The sequence below is a fragment of the Erythrolamprus reginae genome, chromosome 2, assembly GCF_031021105.1.
Source record: "Erythrolamprus reginae isolate rEryReg1 chromosome 2, rEryReg1.hap1, whole genome shotgun sequence".
NCBI lineage: Eukaryota > Metazoa > Chordata > Lepidosauria > Squamata > Dipsadidae > Erythrolamprus > Erythrolamprus reginae.
In genome coordinates this window covers 113,241,825-113,262,006 of record NC_091951.1, presented here as the reverse complement: position 1 = coordinate 113,262,006, position 20,182 = coordinate 113,241,825, and positions in this window count along the sequence as shown.

Here is a 20,182-nt window from a genome sequence, read left to right as displayed (position 1 = left end):
AGCTGAAGTAGTCGCCGACAGGCAGGACGTTGCAGCATATGATCTTGTGGGCAATACTTAGATCGTGTTTAAGGCGTCTTAGTTCTAAACTTTCTAGGCCCAGGATTGAAAGTCTAGTCTCATAGGGTATTCTATTTCGAGTGGAGGAGTGAAGGGCTCTTCTGGTGAAGTATCTTTGGATATTTTCAAGGGTGTTAATGTCTGAGATGCGATATGGGTTCCAAACAGATGAGCTGTATTCAAGGATGGGTCTGGCAAAAGTTTTGTAAGCTCTGGTAAGTAGTGTGAGATTGCCAGAGCAGAAGCTACGTAGGATTAGGTTTACAACTCTTGAAGCCTTCTTGGCTATATTGTTGCAGTGGGCTTTGGCACTTAAATCTTTTGTTACTAGTATACCAAGGTCTTTAACCGAGTGGGGATTATCTGTGATAATTTGATTATTCAGTTCGTATTTGGAGTTCAGATTCTTCTTCCCAATGTGTAGGACACACCTTCACAAGGAGCTGCCATCTGGAGCACATTGGTTGATTTCCCACCCCCTCCTTCACTGGAGATGCTCAATAGAGCTGATTTGCTCATCAGTTCATTCTTCACCATAGTTATTTCTTTCACTTTCATGGAGACATCTTTGGTCTGCCGTTCTTTTCCAGGGAAGTTTGTACCATAAACTTTGTAAAAAGAAATCCTCCTCATATATGCACACTAAATAAGATGTCAATTGCTTTTGATATTTCCCAAAAAAATATGTTACTGCACTTTATTAAGGTCTTTTGGTTGAATTATACTTTATAACATGAAGCCCCTTAGGACTACGCAACTATTGCAAGGACTGTAAAGCTGCTCGTTCCAATACCCATGTTACTCCAATAAATAGGCTAGGATGCATTGAAAAAATATTTTATCTGATATAATATACTGTATATTTCAGAGTATAGTGGAATAATACACAAGGAGAATTTCACTACAGTTGTTGTTGCTAAAATAAAGAGGTGGTCTTATTACCTTCCTTAATACATATATTGAATGACCTATCTTTTTATAGTCCTCTCAATATATCAGTAAATCAAAGCTCTGTTATTAACAATCTTTCAATTCATAAACTTCAACTGCATCTGAATTTATAGGTAGCTAGGCTTAGCAACAACTTTAATGAGAGCTAAATGACCATGAAATCTGACTCTCCACCTCAATCAACCTCTGTGAAATCATTTGAAACAAACTAATCAAATTTTCAGAGCGCAACACATTATAAAACCAATTTTAAGCTATGTATAATTAAACATTGCGTGGCTATTCTACTTCTGCAACTGATCTGTGTGCCTGTTGTCTCTTAGAGTTCCCATTGGCCCTTTTTGTTCTCTAGGGACAGAGATTCACAAGTGGCAGGAGGCAGGGCAGGAAGCAAATCAGGTATCTGACAGAATACATTGTGTCTCCAGATTATGCTTGGATGCAACCCATGGTCTTATCTTTGATTAAATAGCAAAAGCAAGAACACTTAGTGCTTTACAGCCCTAAGCAGTTTACAGAGTCAGCATATTGTCCCCAACAATCTGATCCTCATTTTGCAAACCTTGAAAGGATGAAAAGTTGAGCCAACCTTGAGACAGTTAAGATTTGAAGTCCTGGCAGTCAGCGGAATTAGCCTGCAATACTCCATTCTAACCTCTGAGCCATCACGTCACTGTGCTTTATGTGCACAATAATGCACTGTGTTTTTATACTTTTCATACAGCATCCAAAGCAAGAGAAAGAGGCAACAAAAACTTCAGCCCACAATGTAAAGGAAATCACTGAACATAAGATTGTTTTCTTTATGTAATAGTATTGGAATAATTATTCCTGAGAAAGAATTTCATATGTCAAATGTCTAGTTATTGTTTGTTTGTTTGTTTGTTTGTTTGTTTGTTTGTTTATTGTATTGCTAAGTTGTTCATCTTTCCTGCATGGTCTGATTGTTTTTATTCTTAAAAAAAGTAATCCTAATAAAGCATTTAAAGTTAAATATGACTGAAGCCCTAACCACCGAGTTTTCTGTTTCAGTTTTATAACACAAATTTAATGTTCCATCCCAAACTTTATCAGCACAAATATGACCCAAATATGCCTTTTTATTGATTTTTTTCTTATGTTTTGTATTGCTCAGTTAAATATTTCTGAATCATTAAATTTTTAGAACTGAAAAAAGACTCTAAATATGAATGAATGTTTCAGATTTAAATATAATGATAAAACATTATTTATGATCATTTCTTTTACTGGCAACCTTTTGAAGAATTCTCCCCAAACTATAAAAATTACATAAGCTTCTCCAAACTTTGTGGATAAATGTTGTCAGCTAGTACTGTAGTTTTTATATTGCATATTAACTTTGAAAACATCTACTTTAATATTTTAATATGTAACATTTTCTATATTTTTATTATGTCAGCCTTATCTAACAGCCCAGTGCTGAACAGCAAACAGCCAAAAGAATATCAAAGATTAAATGTTAAAGAAGTTGAGGTTGTAGCTCATCAAGTCACATCAAGGTGTGTCAATGATAATAGTCTGAAAATGTCTTTCACATTTCTATGGATTGTTTAAGGAGTGAAAGATATATGGATCTTAATATTCGATACATTTAGGGAATCCACTCATGTCACAGAATATCTCTTCATGTTACTGTAACAAGTCAGTTTTTTTCCTGTGATTTGTCAATAAACCAAGGACAATCAAGAGTAATTGTGCAGAAAAGATGTACCACCAAGTAGCAGCACACAAGTCATAATAATGAATATCAGTGGTGGTTAATTTTGTGAAATGTGAGTTTCTTCAGACCATTAGTCAGTTAATTATCAATAGCTCTATCAATTTAAGTAAAATAATAGCATCAAAAAAATCCACTTGGATCAGAGAAAAGGTTCATTTGGCCCTCTAGCATCTGTTCCTAAAAGTGGCCAAGGAATCTGGCAAGAAGATACCAGAGCTTTCCATTTTCCAATCTAGCAGGTTCTATTAGTAGGTAGTAATAGGACTGTTATGGCAAGTAAGTGCTGACTTATTAGCAAGGCTTGACAGGGAATGCGAGCATCCCCAATTTATGTTCTTATAAACAGCTGTGGATTCATATAGTGCTGAATGTGTCAGCCACCTTGCTGCCTTGGAAGATTAAGTGATAAGTGTCTGGAGCTAATTTACTATTTACTAAGATACCTTTAGTATTTTAAGATTACAGCTCCTTGAAGAATATTATCATATGATAAAAATCCTTGATGTAAAATTGCTTGTTAGTTTTCATTCTTGTTACACTCTAAATTTCCCTTAAGCAGAAAGATGAAAAGTGAAATAATAATCCTTTCTGGGAAATTATCAAAGTCCATCAGTGACATTGATTGTCTTTCTTCAAAGTTCAAGGTTATTGGTTTTTTTATACTGAATCTCATTTCTGCAATGATTCTGCACAATCTGTATGGATTTTTATCATCCAGAATTATTAGTGTCAAGTAACTTGACTAAGTCTTTGTTCATCCCAACCCTTTCAGCTGCACAGCAATGTCTGCGCTCATAAACACACTTAATGTAAATCAAATTTAAAGGAATTTTTGGTATTCAAGAGTTACCAGTACGTATTTGAATACCATGTGCACAAGCATTTTCAGCATTTGTATACATTATAAATAAAACGGATCATCCAAGAAGAATTATCTTTTGTGCTTTAAAAAAAAAGCACAAAACTTTGACGCAGGAGGGAAATCTTGGAAAGTTTAATATTTGTTCTGGTGAAAAATACCTGTTCTTTATTTGACAACCATCATGAAAATAGGAAAAAGATGTTCTGGTAAATGCAACATTAGAGCACAAAATCAAATGGTCCACCACAACATGAATTCTTCATAGATCCTCTTCTTCTGTATCCATGAAATTAACTGCCTTAATTTAGAGAAAGAGGGGAGTGAAACAAAAGCAAGTCCTGGGCAAAGTGCCATACATTCTGACAAATTGTAATGACCCTTTCTCATTTGTCAGGCTCAGCTGCTCTTACACCTGGGAAAACGCATGCCAACCTTTGCACAGTTCCACTAAATTGGCTATTTTCAGATAATCAAGTCAAGCTTTCCTAGAAAGGAGGAACAGGATAGGCGAAGAGAACTTTGAGTTACTAGGTTTGCTTCCTAAAAACAACCATCCTTGAGCATTAACCAAAGACTATTGCAAATGCAAAAATCCATGGTATTGTGTATAGTTGTATGAAACCAGCTTGATTGAGATTATCTATACTTTGAACTACAGTATAGGCAAAATTGCTTCTGCCCTGATATCTCCCTGCTGCAAAAGGACAGATAAGGAGAATTCAGATTTATTTGATTCTGGTTGAAGAAAACCTATTAAAAATTCTCTTTTCTCCACTATTAGATAGGATGAGACCTGGGAGAAAATCAAATGGCATTGATTTCTCTCTTAAATATTAAAGCTTGATTCACTTCCAGTTGAAATCCTTCCTTCCTTCTTTCCTTTCGCCCTCCCTTTCTCCCTCCCTCCCTTCTGATTTCTACATGCCAAGCTACTATACAATTATCCTCTTAATGCTAGGTATACTTACGCACATGAATATGGAAGTTGTTGTTTATTTACAGTACAAAGAAATTTACTACAATACCCCAGATTTCCTCACAAGTAAGATGCAAAGAATTAGAGATTTTAAAATTTGGAAAAAAAATTTTTTTAAGACAAATGCCTCCATCTCTAAGGATTACAAGGCTAATTCCATTGGATCAGTTTAGCAATCATCTGTTAATTAACTGTTCTTATTCATAGTCATTTATTAGCAGGGATTTATAGTTGACAGTAGCAGGGGGAAATATGGGACCTCCATGATAGTTACAGAGAACTGTAGTATAAACCAGAAGTGCTTCCCCCTTCAATTTTTAATCCCCACTAAAGTACTGTACTTTAATAATACACAATGCAGAAACCAAATCTTCCTAATTAATAGCACAGTATTACCGCATGGTATCTGAAACATGAAATACAAAAAGCCTATTAAATTAGTAAATTGACTATTAAATTATTAATGCTTCGTAATTTGATAGTGTGAAAAATGAAGCAAAAAGCTATTGTTTTAAATAAACTTCCAATCTTGTACTGAGTTTATACTATATGATTTATTGTCATGTTGGGATAAGTTTTGGAATTAATGTACCTCTACTCCAACAGTGGGCTACTAGCCAGGACCATAAATTGCGCTCACTGCAGCGGCTTGTAGGTGCTTGCGTGGCCAGTGCGATTTTGCTTCTGCACCTGTGGACCTAGAAAAATCACGCATAGAGCCGCAGGTGCACCCATATTTCGGTGAGTTATTTTTACTTCCGCGCATGCCGAAACACGGGCGCACCTGGAGCTCCATGCATGATTTTGCTACCTCCACAGGTGCAGAAGCAAAATCACGCTGGCCTTACAAGCACCTATGAGCCATTGCGGTGAGTGCAATTTAGTGTTCCGGCTAGTAGCCCACCACTGCTCTACTCCTACCTTAATATAAATACATTGTATCAAGTGTCTCTCTAAACTAAAGGATTTTTAGTTGACTAAATTGACTAAATTGCTGAAACTTTTAATATAATTCTTTGTCTTAGATTCCTTGTTCTTTTATAAATATAGATCCTCTACCAAAAAACAAATTCTGCAGAGAAAAAAAAATTAGCATAGGCAAAACCATATTGATAATGTATAAATATTTTAATCATGTTCCACAGAGTTTCACAGACAATATCCATACTTAAAAATAAAATAAAAATCCACAGTAACTGAATTTAAACATTCCTGGGATAAACATATATCCATCCTAAGATAAAATACAAGAAATAGTATAAGGGCAGACTAGATGGACCATGAGGTTTTTTCTGACGTCAATATTCTATGTTTCTATGTTTCTAAAAACAAAATTACAAAGGTTTCCTGAAATATGCTATTTATGACCACTTCTCTTTTAATTTTTGTTTATTATTATTATTTGACAAGTCCCTGTAATTTTCTTGGAGAAACTGCAAGATTTTCCCTTGACTTGTTGGGGCTCAGAGAAAGTGACTAACTCAAAGTTATTGAGCTGATTTTGGTACCTTGAATGGAACTAGAACTCCTGATTTCTAGGCTAATGTCTTAACCACCACAAAACTAACTGTCTTCTTGAAGCTACTCTCTTGATGAAGGTCTGTCAGCATATTTCACCCAGCAGGAATAATTTCTGAAGAAGAGCTTGGCGTGAAAAATCCTTCACAAACTCCACAGGGCACACAGTACTTTGACACTTCAATTAAATTAACAGGCTGTCTTTCTCTGGATCTCTTTACCAACTATAAAAATGCACTACAGCTGCAAATGTTTTCGAAATATATTAGAACACTGGCACTAATCTAGGGATAAATTTAGAAATGAAACTGATCAAATTAAACAGTTTTGATTAAACTTGCTATCAATAAGTCAGGACAACATTGCCAAATCATCTGACTATTTCCAACTTTAGACAAAGCCTAATTTCATTTTCTCTCTAATTACATCCTCAGAAAGCCTCTCCCTGCCCTTTCTCTAGTTTGATTATCAATGCTATAAAGCTCAGAAACCTTTCAGTGCGGTTTGTTTCATGTGTCAGTCAATTATTTTTTTCCAGCATCAATACATAGTAACATCACTGCTTCTTTTACAAAATAATGGTCCCTACATTGAAACACTGGATCATCAAAGGAGATATTTACCTGTTTCTTTTGGCAACCTTCACTCTGAAACAGTAGAAATGGTGGGCAGCGTCTTATCAAAATGCTAGTATATATCTTTTGTGCTGTGCCATATGGTTTAAATGGACATCTCAGGCTGTGGAGTATGATTAACATGTATCCATTACGGTTCTTGTATATATCATCTCTATCCATCACTTTGTTCTCTTTATGGTTCAGAACAGAGGAGGCATCACTTATTTCTTTCTTTCCATCTGAAAAAAGGTAAAGGTAAAGGTTCCCCTCGCACACATGTGCTAGTTGTTCCTGACTCTAAAGGATGGTGCGGATCACCATTTCAAAGTCGAAGAGCCAGTGCTGTCCAAAAACATCTCCATAATCATGTGGTCGGCATGACTAGACACCAAAGGCTATTACCAGTGATGGGTCTCTACAGGTACGGTCAGGAACACAGTTCCAGTAGCAAAATTTGGAGCTCCACCCCAGAGCACCCAATTTGCACTGAAAGATAAGCCATGCCCACAGTGTGGTAGTAAAAATTTTGGTAGCCTATCACTGGCTACTACCTTCCCACTGAAGATGGTCCCTATTTTTCTACTTTCATTTTTTACGTCCTTTTGAACTTTTAGGTTGGCAGAAGCTGGGACAAGTAATGGGAGCTCACTCCATTACTGAACCATTGAACTGCTGACCTTTTGATCAGCAAGCTCAGCATCTTAGCCACTGAGCCATCACATCCCTTTCCATCTTATTGTGCTGCTATTATGTACACAAAAAAGTTAGTGATGAAGGGCTCATCTCCTTGAAACTCTAATTAGTCATAGTATTGTTTCTGGTGTCTCTGGAAAATTCCTCTGATATATTCTGAAATTGTAGATTTTTATTATTAAGTACGTCATGACTTTTTCCTTGTTTTTATATCTAATAAACAAACATCAAGCTACATTTTTCATATGTGAACTCAATAGTGTGAGTGTGTGTTTGCTCGGTGTTGTGTTTGCTATGATCTAGAGATAGGGATTGACAGGGAGTTTTCTGGTTAGAAACTAAATTTTCCAGCAACAGACAATGTACCTTTTGTTCTTCTTTCCAATTACTTGAAAAAGTATATGATGGAATGACAAGCTGATGGGAGAAATCTCAGAATTGAACTCCACTTATCTTAAACTTGATTTATGTCAAGGAACATAAAAAGCACTTAGCTAAGCCAGAGAGTTGGAATGGATCTTGGAGGTCTTTCCCAGAGCAGAAATCCTCAAGCTATCCCAGTCAAATGGTAGACCTCCCTTTGCTTGAAAATATCCTTGATGGATCCCTCACAACTATAGAAGGTAGAGTTTCATTGCTTAATGCAATGTTTCCAAATCAGTTCCCAAAATTATGGGAGTTCAAGTTCACATATGTAAAAGTTGGCAAAGTTGGGAAACACTGTGCCAAGCCAGGGCAGAAGTTGGTGATAAATTAACGGCTTGGCATACTATCTATAGAAGTCCTGATATTATGGGAACTTGGAAGGGGTGATTTTCAGGAGGGAACGGATACAGCCACAAAGCATTCTTTCGAGTGGTTCAAGGACATCCTATGCCCACCCACAGGGGCAGAAATGAAGGAAAGACTGGCCATGCTGGGACAAACAAGTTTGTGGGTGGGAGACAAGGGATGTGAACTTTCAACTGAGTGGAAAACTCAGATCCAGTTTTCCCAGTGTAAGTGCCAGGATGGCTCTGGAAATAAATTGGAACATTGAGGAGAACTTTGACTCAGACTCTGATTTAGTTCGGATGTTACCTGGAACCTTGAACACTGGCTGCACATTCTAGAAATTCTTTATTATAGGTAATCCTCAACTTATGACCATAATTGAGCCCAAAATATATGTTGCTAAGTGAGAAATTTGTTAAGCAAGTTTTGCTTCATTTTCTTGCCACATTTGTTAAGCGAATCACTGCATTCCTAAATTAACCTCCCCACCCCCACTTCTTCTCCGACCTCTATATTGATTAGCTGGGCCGAGTGTGTATGATTGTATAGTTAATGAGTTTTTATGACAATGTATTTTAATTTAGTTTTAAATTTTAACGTTAGATTTGTATTGTACTGTATTGCTGCTTTGTTGTAAGCCGCCCCGAGTCTTCAGAGAGGGGCAGCATACAAATCTAATAAATTCAGTGAGGTGCTGCAAAGTCCCTGAGGGGAGCAATGTCTTCAGAGGGACTTAGAGCAACCCAGCCAAGGGAGGTCACTCACGAATGCCAATCCTAGAAAGAAGAAGACTTGGACACATTTTCTCTCTGGGTGATGTGACACAGTATTGAGCTGTGCACCTCTTTTTATTTGGGAGCATATGCAGATGGGAATAATTACACGTACATGTCAAGTGATATACAAACATCCAATAACACAACTTCAATCATGACACATCTTTGAGTCCTTCCTTTCCCCAGATATCACAAACCAATTTCCTTGAATAATTTCCTTTGAGCAAATGTTTCTCACACCTAATTTCTTTGAAGCCTTCTGCCTTATCACAACCAATCTCCTGTTTGCTGTGGTCAAGGGTTTTTATCACAGTCTCATCCTGTTTTGCTTCAGGCAATATAAATTTCCCCCTTTGATCGTATAACGTCCTGTTTTGAGTGATGTATACTTGTTTATCAGTGAGATGTTTATTGAACCGTTTTATGGTCAGTTGTCTTCCTGTTGCAAATTCCACCAGAAATGCAGACTTAAGCAAGTTAATTCCGTCCTATCCTGGCTGTAATGGAATCAGGGCAAGCAGAGCATTTTATGCTAGAGGTCCAGATATATATAATATAATATGATCCTATTCTGACATGCATGCTACACTGCAACAATTCAATTCAATTAGTAACACAGTTGCTAAGTGAATCTGTCTTTTCCATTGATTTTACGTGTCAGTAGGTCGCTAAAAGGAATCATATGATTCTGAAACCATCAGAAATGTGAGTCAGTTGTCAGGCACCCAAATATAAATCATATGACCATAGGGATGCTGCAATGGTCATAAGTCTGAAAACTGTTCGTAAGTCACTTTTTTCAGTTGTAACTTTGAACGTTCACTAAATGAACTGTTGTAAATTGAGGGCTACCTGTATTTTTGACATTGGTTATGATAAGGAAATTACTACTTATTCTGAAGAATTCAAAAATTACTATTCTGGATCACTCAACCAACAATGCTCATTTTCCTTTTGTGCAAAGAGGCTTCCTATCAATAGAGCTGGTCAATTCTCTTTGGCTGAATTATATGTTCAATTCCAGCTGGAAAATGCATCTTGCATTAGCAGGCTTCCTGCTTGACAAAATAATGTTTCCCTAAACATATTTTGAGAGTGTAATGGGGTGGGGGGGTTTGTACCAGCCTGTAATTTACATATTTTGGTGTATTATATAAAATGGTTAGAACTTGAAACCTTATCTATTAAAAAATAACATCATAGTCAAAATGCATAAGCTAAAAATATTTAAGACACATTGACAAACGAGTACATATTATATAGACTAGAAGAATCATAACAGAGAAATTCAAGTGTTCCAAAAAGCTGGCTCTGGTATGATCTCATTAAATGCCTCCTGAGGAACTGGGAATCCAGCCAAGGTTTTCTTTGAATTCATAAAATCATTTCATTATAATTCTTTTCAGAATAAACTGTAAACAATACTATGCTAAGAATGAATACAGAGACAATTTCCTCTATGATAACATGAAGTTCTCCTTCTTTATATATTATGTAATCCAAATACCTAACCTAGTCATCCACAAAAAGGACCTATTTTTGATTGTTTATTTTAAGCCTGAATCTTATAAGCATTGAAGCATGATTTACAAATTATTTCAGAGTTTAATTTCAAGTCATTATCAAGTCTTGTTGCGATTGAGCCCTAATTTTTTAAAACTTTTCAGAAGATGTAAAATCCAAATATTACTTACTTCCCAGTCTGTATTATAAACTATTTATACTTTATGTTGCACAGTCAGTAACACTTTTATTTATGCTAATTTAGAAATTAGTTCTGTCCACTTGGAATTTATAATTTTAGTTGTAAAACTGTATATTGCATTGGTATATTGAATACTCTCATTCAGTGTGTGTTTTTTTTAAATTTCCTATATGCATGATTTTTATTACAACTTATTGTGCATTTGTGCATTGCTGTGGTACAGCGTGAATGCAGCATTCCAGGCTACTTCTGCTGACTGCCAGCTGCCGGCAATTTGGCAGTTCGAATCTCACCAGACTCAAGTCTGACTCAGCCTTCCATCTTTCCAAAGTAGATAAAATAAAAACCAAGATTGTTGGGGACAATATGCTGACTCTGTAAACTGCTTAGAGAGGGCAGTAGAGAAAGGTACCAATTAAGCAAAAAAAAAAAAATGAAGTAAATGAGTGATTGTGTGATCTACCTTGTGTGTGATTCTTTCATGGCAAGTGCAATTGGATCACCTTTGTCTGGGCTCCAAATTTAACTGCTAGAAACTCTAAGGTCTTGAATTACCCTCAATCATACCTGGGTTATGAGCTAGATGAGATAGTGAAAGGAAAATGGAGTCATTAAGAAGGCAATGACAAATCATTTCTGCAATGCTGTCAAGGAAATTGCAGAGATTTTTTTCATAAATCCAATAAGAGTTAAGCCCAGTTTTAAAAACAATTCAGTTTTATGTTCTCTTACTGATTGTAACTTGAAGGAAGAGCTAACAAGGTATGGTATTATCTGTAAAATGTTTGTACTATGATTCCCATAGCTTGGAATTGCTGTTTTCCTGTTGTTGTTTTTAAGAAATCCTTTTGAATTTATATTTGGCCCTTCCCCACTAGAGATGTCATAGTTAGCCATATTGGGGCCAAGTCATAAATACCTAAGGATGACCGTTTTTAAACTTGAACAATAAATACTTTAATCTAAACTTGATTGCTCTTAATTTAGAGCCACCTCTTATCATTTATCATACTTTATATCATTTGCTTAATTGATTAAATTTGATTATTTTCCCTGACATAAATCAAATAGATAATAAGATGTCACTTAACAAAGCACATTAAGCAAGATGACACAGTAAGAGTGTACTAGCTTTAAAGCCTTAGCCTATTCTAAAGCCTCAAAATGTTTTTCATGACGCCCAGAGCATCTTGAAAAGAACTTTCTAAATTGGTCCTTTTTATAAATATACTATAGAAGTTATCTGAGATTCCCTTTCTCAAATAACATATAATGTTTCTCAGGAACTATATGTTGCTAATCCCTCTATCGTGTAAATGAAATAGAAACACACATTTCATATTCCAGTGGTGGAATAATCATTTTACTTTATTTGGTAATAGAAACTAGATATAATTTGACCCAAACCAACTTTTATAAATGTTTCCTAATGACTTCAATGTAACCTATTCAGAGACAGGGACGTGGCTAAGTGCTGTGGTGACATAGAGTTCCCTGGACTGGGGAACTCTGATACCCATGTTGCCAGGGGACCTGGTCAGAACCACCCTGTAGGGGTGGGAAGGAAGAGAGACACTTTTGGGGAACTGAGAGGGGATGGCATAACCCCTCAAGAACCCAACAAAGAGCTCTCAACAGGTGACACTGGGACAGGCTTGTAAAAGCCACTCAAGCCGTGAGGGCCATAAATAGATAGATTGATTTGTTTTTTGAAGGTTGGAAGTGGCCTGGAAAGAGGAAACCAAAGAAAAGTGATGGAGAGATAAGGAGGAACAAAAGTTGAGCAGTTAAGTTATTTTGCCAAAATGAAGTTTGGAACTTGAAAAAAAATTAAAATGGGAATAAAAGGGCTAAGGAAAAACAAACATAAAGCAGCTATCTAGCATTGGAGGATATAGTAGAAATTTTTAAAAGAAGACTGTAACTAAAGCCCATCATTTGAGAACTTTGAAAATTGAGCATTGAATTAACTTTAATTTAAACATCTGGTCTAACAGAATTGATTTAAATATACATCAACACATGAATTGAGAGGGAAAATAGACTTGTGGGATCAGGGAGGAGTGCCACCTGCTGGTTGGAGGAATTATTGCTGTGGAGAACTTTTGTGAATGTTTAAGCAGCTGCTGACCTTGAACTGAGAATCATTCTGGACAGTTTGAGAAAATATATAGCAAAAAACTGGTTTTCTTTTACTTTGAAAAAAATACCCCAAGATAAAATTGACATCTTATCTGTTGGGAATGAATTAATTCTGAAAGAACTCCTGTATGTATATTTTCAATGTGGAGAATTTTTTTAAAAAAATTGCAATATAAATTATTCAAATCATCATAGTTGTAATGTATTTCTTTTAATACATAAGAATGGGAATCTGATCTAATGATCTATTGATCACTGAAAACCAGAATTATCTCATTCCAATTTATATGAATACAAAGTTTCTGGTCTGTTATAATTAAAATAAATATATGTTATAAAACAGGCACTACAATTTTTTTACGCAAAACTTAATTAGATGAAATTATGAGACAGTAAAATCTCTCTTTGTATCCCAGAAACTTGTATTCCGGGTTGAAGTAAAATAATTTGATTGTTAAAACACTGTGTATCATTAATTTCACAAAATGTTTCTTCTTAATTTGTGGAATTTAGAGTTTCTATTCAGACAAAATTCAAATCCTCATCCCTACAAGCATGCATCCAGGGCAATGATGGGTTGTAAATGATTTTGCTACTGATTTGTGTATTTGCGCACGTGCACAACATTTCTGCCCATGTGCAGAAGCATATTGCGTGGGTGGAGCCTCCTGCCACCGGTTCTACCAGTTCTAAGAAACAGTCTGAACCGGGAGCAACCCATCGCTGATCCAGGGTCAAGTAACAAGGATGCTGGAAATGAACAGCTTCTAAAGGACACCCTATTCAATATTACAAGGGAAAAAGAGCTAAGCAATTTCCTAGTGAAATGAGAGAATTTCCGAATATTAATTAGTTTTAGCTGATAAGAAAGAAAGGCACAGGTAGATCTTTTTCTATGGAATTTCAGGTGTCTGTCTTCTAAGTAGTGGTTCCAAAAAACAAAACAAAAAACAAACCCAAACCCAACTGTGAATTAAGAGCTCATGTGGTGCTTTTCAAGAGGATAAAGTTCTCTCCCTCCCCTCTTTTTTTCTTTCTTTGGTCCAGTCACAGTTTGAATGCAACATGTTGATATAATGTTGTGTTTTTATCTTGGGAATCCTTTTGTTCCAGATTCTAAGCAGCTCTGAGTAAGAGAGTCTGTTTTCATTGTTCTTCCATGGAATTGTTATGAATAATAAGCAGCCAAAGGAAAATAATTAATGGTTTTAAAGAGAATGAGAGGAAGCTGAATTGTAGGGAAGGCAGATGCATGGACTATTTATTAATGAGGGGTATACACAAGGCAGCCTGTAGAAAAGAATGAGAAAAAATATTAAGGTATAAAATAGGTAGGGAGAGATTTTACAGAATGTTAATGTTCCCTGAACATTTTCCTAAATTGGGGGGGGGGGGGGCAAGGATTAAAAAGTGATCAGTGGGGAGGTTTTGTGTTTAAATGATAAAGCTCTATCCAGAGTCCGCCTTTAATAATTTTAATTATTAAAGTCTTGATAATGTTAATTAATTTTCTTTTCTTTTCAAATGGATAAAAGTCCTCCCCCCACTTTTTTTGGTCCAGTCACAATACTTTGAAATGGTAAAAAATAAACCTCAGCAAACTGACCAGAAGACCAAGCAAATTCCAAGTGTTAAGTCTGGTGTAAAAATTCAATTTGTGAGACAATTTTAGGTGAAAAAAAAAAGGACCAGAATAATTACTACACATTTGTTGAGGCAAAATAAGTGGTGAGACCAAAGGGAACATGTTCAAAATAGCTCTTGCTTGTTTGTTATGTAGGTTCCAGGTCTATTGTTCTTTATAAAGTATCAGCAGGTGCTAAAACCTAGCTCTCTGTGGAAAGTTTATTTGAAAGCCAATCTATACATAGCTTCAATGGGAGATTAGATTGATTAATTATGACTCAGCTGTTTCAACCCAAAAATTCTACAGAAAAGAATGAATGCAGTTGCTTCTAAGAGTGCTTGATCACAGCTTTGATCTGGCTTGTCCAAAAAATTATCCATGATAAATTCATGAATACGTCTTACATTATTTAATAATATAAAATACAAAAGCAAATAGTAGGGAAAATAGGGGAGGGAAAAAGGAAGATAAGTCTTGAAAAGAAAGGGAAAAGAAAGAAAAGGCATTGACTTCCAATCCCCTTTGATGCAGTAGAATAAGATAGTGACATCAAAACTCAACTTTTTACTTTTACAAAATAGTATAAACTAGCCATTTCTATAACAACGATCTATCTAATTCACGGGTGTCAAACATGTGCCAGCACGTTGTCCAGATATATATATGCTGATTAACGCATGAGGACTAGATAAGATATCAGAATATATTGTGGCAATTTAATGAACCAGATAAATGACGAAGACACATTTGTATAAAATAGTAGTTTACTCTTCAGTAAAAAATATCTTCAGAACTTTACATCAGCTATATTCAGCTTACTTACAAGTAGATATTCAACCAATCCACGTTACAAGCAGACACAAAAATAATCCAGGTTTCTAGTAGATACTAAACTAATCTAGGTTTCTTTGTATCACTATCTCAGTTCTACCTAATATCTAACTCACTCTCAAACTGCTCCAGACAGCCAACTAACAACCACCATCAACAGCAAATGACCACAAGGGAATAGTAAAGTTGATCTGCGTCTTATAATCATTATTGTTAGCCGCCACGAGTCTATGGAGAGGGGCGGCATACAAATCCAATAAATTATTATTATTATTATTATTATTATTATTATTATTATATTATTATTATAATGCCCTGGCCCAATCAGGTTGCAGTTCACACCCAATCACTCAGCATTAACATGCTTACATTCTACCTTTTACCTTATATGGCAATACATTTTACTTTTCACCTTACATGGAACTACAATGAAATATCAGCCAGGATTACTAAACCTGACACACGTTGCTGTCACATGGCATTTTTTGTGATGTTTTCCCCTTTGTGGAGTTGGGTTGGCCTATGCAAGATGCATTAAGCCCATGGGCTGCCAGTTGACACTCTAATAAGTAAAACCCAAAATCATAGACTCATGCTAAATTCATTAATTTGTTCATGGATACATTATGTGTACATAATAGGGAATATCAAGCCAATCTCATTGCATGCAATTCAAAGCACATTCAAAGTAGGTTCTTCTTGATGTGTTCATAATCTGAACAAGTACATTTTCATTTGAATGAAAAGAAAAGTTTTATATGTGTTGATTTTATTTTCAGGGTCATCCTGTTATGGAGATATTTATGAAAATGGAAGAATTTTTCTCTTTCTTTTATTAACTTTTACTGTGCTTTTCCTTTTTTTCATATAGTTTTCTTAAGACAAAGAGGACTGAACACATTTCACCTTTTGCTAGATTGCAAACATTTTGCTTTCTTCTGATAATGAAGATTAATAGTGATTGAAAGGAGGCAAGTAAATGTCATGTTTCATCCAACAACAAATGAAAGATACAAAACAATTAACTTGAAAGGAGAAGAATGTTTTTTTCCTTTCCTCTTGTATCAGATTTTCAGTTAAGAGGAAAAAATGCCCTGCTGACACAATTTTATGCCAACTGAAGTTATGAGCCTTATCTTTTGAAATTAATCTGAGCGCAGCAGTATTGAATACAGCAATCCAATACATATATTCATGCTTCAATAAAAATGTTTTAAAATGTAATAAAATAAGTTTAACAAAAAGTAACTTACTAAAGGAGCAAGTACACTTTTTCCATTGGTCTGAATTGAACATAAATTTGGTCAAATATATGGTGAAGAAATAATTCTGGAAAAATCCATTCAGGTTATAATCAACATGCTTCATTGAAGGAAATTACTTTTGAGTAGACACACATATATTTGCATAATAAGTATTCACCATAAAAATTCCATACTTACGGTAACATATTATTTATAACAAAATAAAGGAACTGTTAATAAACTATTATAGCAGGAACAGGGCTTTCAATGCATAGTTGTGCCCACCCTCTTGACTTACTTGACATCCAGTTGACTCTGGCCACACCTTAACTAGACCAGTGATTGAAATGATTGCCATATATATTTGTGTACAAGCTCATCTATGGTTAAGATGGGCCTCTTTTTTTTTTTTTACTAAAATCTGATGTAAAAATGTAGCCCAGTTGTGAGAATTAAAATGTGAAAATTTCAAGTCTTGCTAAGAACATGTGCTCATATAACTTTCTGCAAAGGCATTGAATCATTATGAAATGTTAATGAAAGGGAAAACTCTGAGACTTTCATGTTATTATCATTAAATATTGGAAGAAGATTGATTGAGAACTTCCATCTAACAAATTTGTTAGCCTTGGTTTATTTTGGTGGAAATTATCGTCATCATCAACAAATCAGCAGTACATTCAAGAGTTGCAATTGAGCAAAAATGTCCCCTATAAATAATCAATAAGAGTTTCAAACATTTCTTTGGTAACTAGAATAGCTGGCATTAAAATAAATAGTGAGTGTGCCCAAACATAGGTGACAGCTTTCATTCAGTAATGGTAAGTGGTAAAACATACTTCATTCTTCATTCTTATTTTACCTTGCCAAATAATTTCAGGTGACAATCTCTATTAGAGAAACCTACACCAGAAGATCACCAGCTGAGTTGGTATAATAAAAATCACACAGCATCCTAGAGGATAAAATTGCTCCCATATGTTCAGAGTTGTGGCAGCTGAACAGGTGCAGCTGAGTTGGCATATGCCTCATGGGAGCTCTTAGACTGCTTGCCATTTCTGGGTACAATTTAAGGTGCTGATTATCATTTTCACAGGCTTACATGTCTTTTTAGCATCTGGATATCTTCAGACTGTCTTCTTTAACTCAAATCTGCCCATCTGTGAAATCTATCACAAATGACAATCTGTCAAATGCAATTTACCAGGTTCCTGTGCTTGCGTATTCTAAGTAATGGACCATCAATTTTGGAGATCTTATCTCAGGTGTTTGGACCATCCTTACTATATTTTCAAAGGTCTATCAAGTTGTATTTCTTCAGAGAAGCATTTAAGGATGCCCAAAGATTTTGTAGCCAAAGTTCTTTGTATTGTCTTCACTTTATCACATTTCTAATACACTATGTTTAAATTTAGGTTGTTTGGAGAAACTGCAGAGACTATTCAAGGATAGAGCGGCATACAAGACAGATAGAATAAAATATGGCCACGTTAGCACATATTTTAAAATATGCACATGCTAAGATCTTCTATTCTGAACAAGTCTTTTTCTCTCTTTTTCTGCTGGCAAAAAGCTTTTGTAGGCCTCATTTCCATAGCTTGAGCTAAATGTCAAGGTGTTCCATTCTGCTTTGAGTTAGGTAGAAAAACAGATTGGTTATTGATAAGATAAATACCTATCACATATACCAGGACATTGCCTTTGGAAATCATTTATTATGCAGCTGAAATTATGTTTCTCTGTCCTAAAACTTATTTAAGATAAAATGAGTTTGGGTCCCAGCATGGTCTATTTCTGTTCTGCAGTAATGAGTGATGATTGAGAATGTGATTTATTTAAACAATGACAGCTCTCTCAGGATTCATCACATGTATTTGAGTGATCCAAAAGGCTCATCCTTTCAATGAGTTAACATTCACCTCTCTAAAAGCTGTTCTAAAGTGGAAGATTTTTATTTATTTATTTATTTATTTATTTATTTATTTATTTATTTATTCTTTGTCTAATACACAATACATATGGAAGAGAATAGACATTGAGTAATATATATAAAGATAGTATGTAAAAAAGAAGAGAAATATATGAGAGGGAGAGAATATATATGATATATGAGATAAGGAAAGACAATTGGACAGGGGACATTAGGCACACCAGTGTACTTATGTACGCCCCTTACTGGCCTCTTAGGAACTTGGAGAGGTCAATCGTGGATAGTCTAAGGGAGAAATGATGGGGGTTGGGGGTTGACACTATTGAGTCCGGTAATGAGTTCCACGCTTCGACAACTCGATTGTTTTTTATAGTCAAGTTTAGAGCGGTTAATATTAAGTTTGAATCTGAGAAGCTTTTCTTCTGGAAATTTTCATCTGCAAAAGAATGTTAGTTCTACAGGATTTCGTGGTCATCTTTGTAAGAGAAGCCATTTATAAATCAAGTGGAAAGTATCAGATACTACCTAGGCACAGAGCAAGGATGAAAAACAACATTCAAAACAGGAGGTGTTGAGTCCAAAGCAAACCTTTGTAATGATACCGTAAACTCTTTTGTCTACTTTAAATCTTTCTGATAACTGCAGATAAGTGAATGATTGCCAACTATATCCTTGTTAGGGGTACCACCTGGGTTTGTATCTGTCTCATATTCGTAATATGGTTGATTTTTAAAATCAACATTAACTTTGACTTTCTTGTACCATAAATATCCATGCTGCCCAAATCTCTGTTAACATCCTAGTTTCAAAAAACTCAACATCCACTCTTTCATTCAAACCAAACAGTAAGCTGAAAATACAATTTCAAATCTGGTAAACCCAATCTTCTTGTTGTCTTTGCATATTGTAACACCTTATATTAAACTCATTTTTTCCCTTGTACCCAAACTTGGAAATATCCTTTTGCCATTGTTTAAATGATGTATCAGTTATCAAAATGTGTATTGTTTGAAACAAACGTATCATTTACAGCAAGACATTGTTGGAATCAACTTCCCCTGGAGATTAGGATTGTCCCCACCCTCCTTGCCTTTCGTAAACTCCTCAAAACCCACCTCTGTCGTCAGGCATGGGGAAATTGATTCCCCTAAGCCGTTTTTGTTTTCTGTATGGTTTGCATGAGATGTATGATTGTTTTTTATATTAAGGGTTTTAAATTGTTTTAATTATTGGACTTCTACTGTTTTGTTGTTGTGAGCCTCCCCGAGTCTTCGGAGAGGGGCGGCATACAAATCTAATAAATAATAATAATAATTCATTTTTTTCACTGAAATTCTTCTCAGCAATCACAACTGTAGTTTATCCGGTCTTAATATGTACTTCTTTAGCTTCATTCCATGTCCCAACAACAGTTATTTTGCAAAAACTTACAATTCATATTTGTCATGGTAATACTCAGATATTTTACTTTCTTCTCAATCTTAATTGTATTCATCAATTCTGCTTATTTCTCTATTTTCATAGTTTTTTTAATTGACATATTCATCTTCAGTTTCTTAATCTTTTTGGGGGGTGAGGATTTTTTTTAATTTTTCCTTTCTGCACATATATTCATTAATGCAATACACCTTCTATTTTGGTACAATACAGTACAAATATTTTGTTGTTAAATAGTTTATTTTCTCCACACATCCCCCTCATACTATTCTAGTTTTGTCATCCAGTTGAACCAATT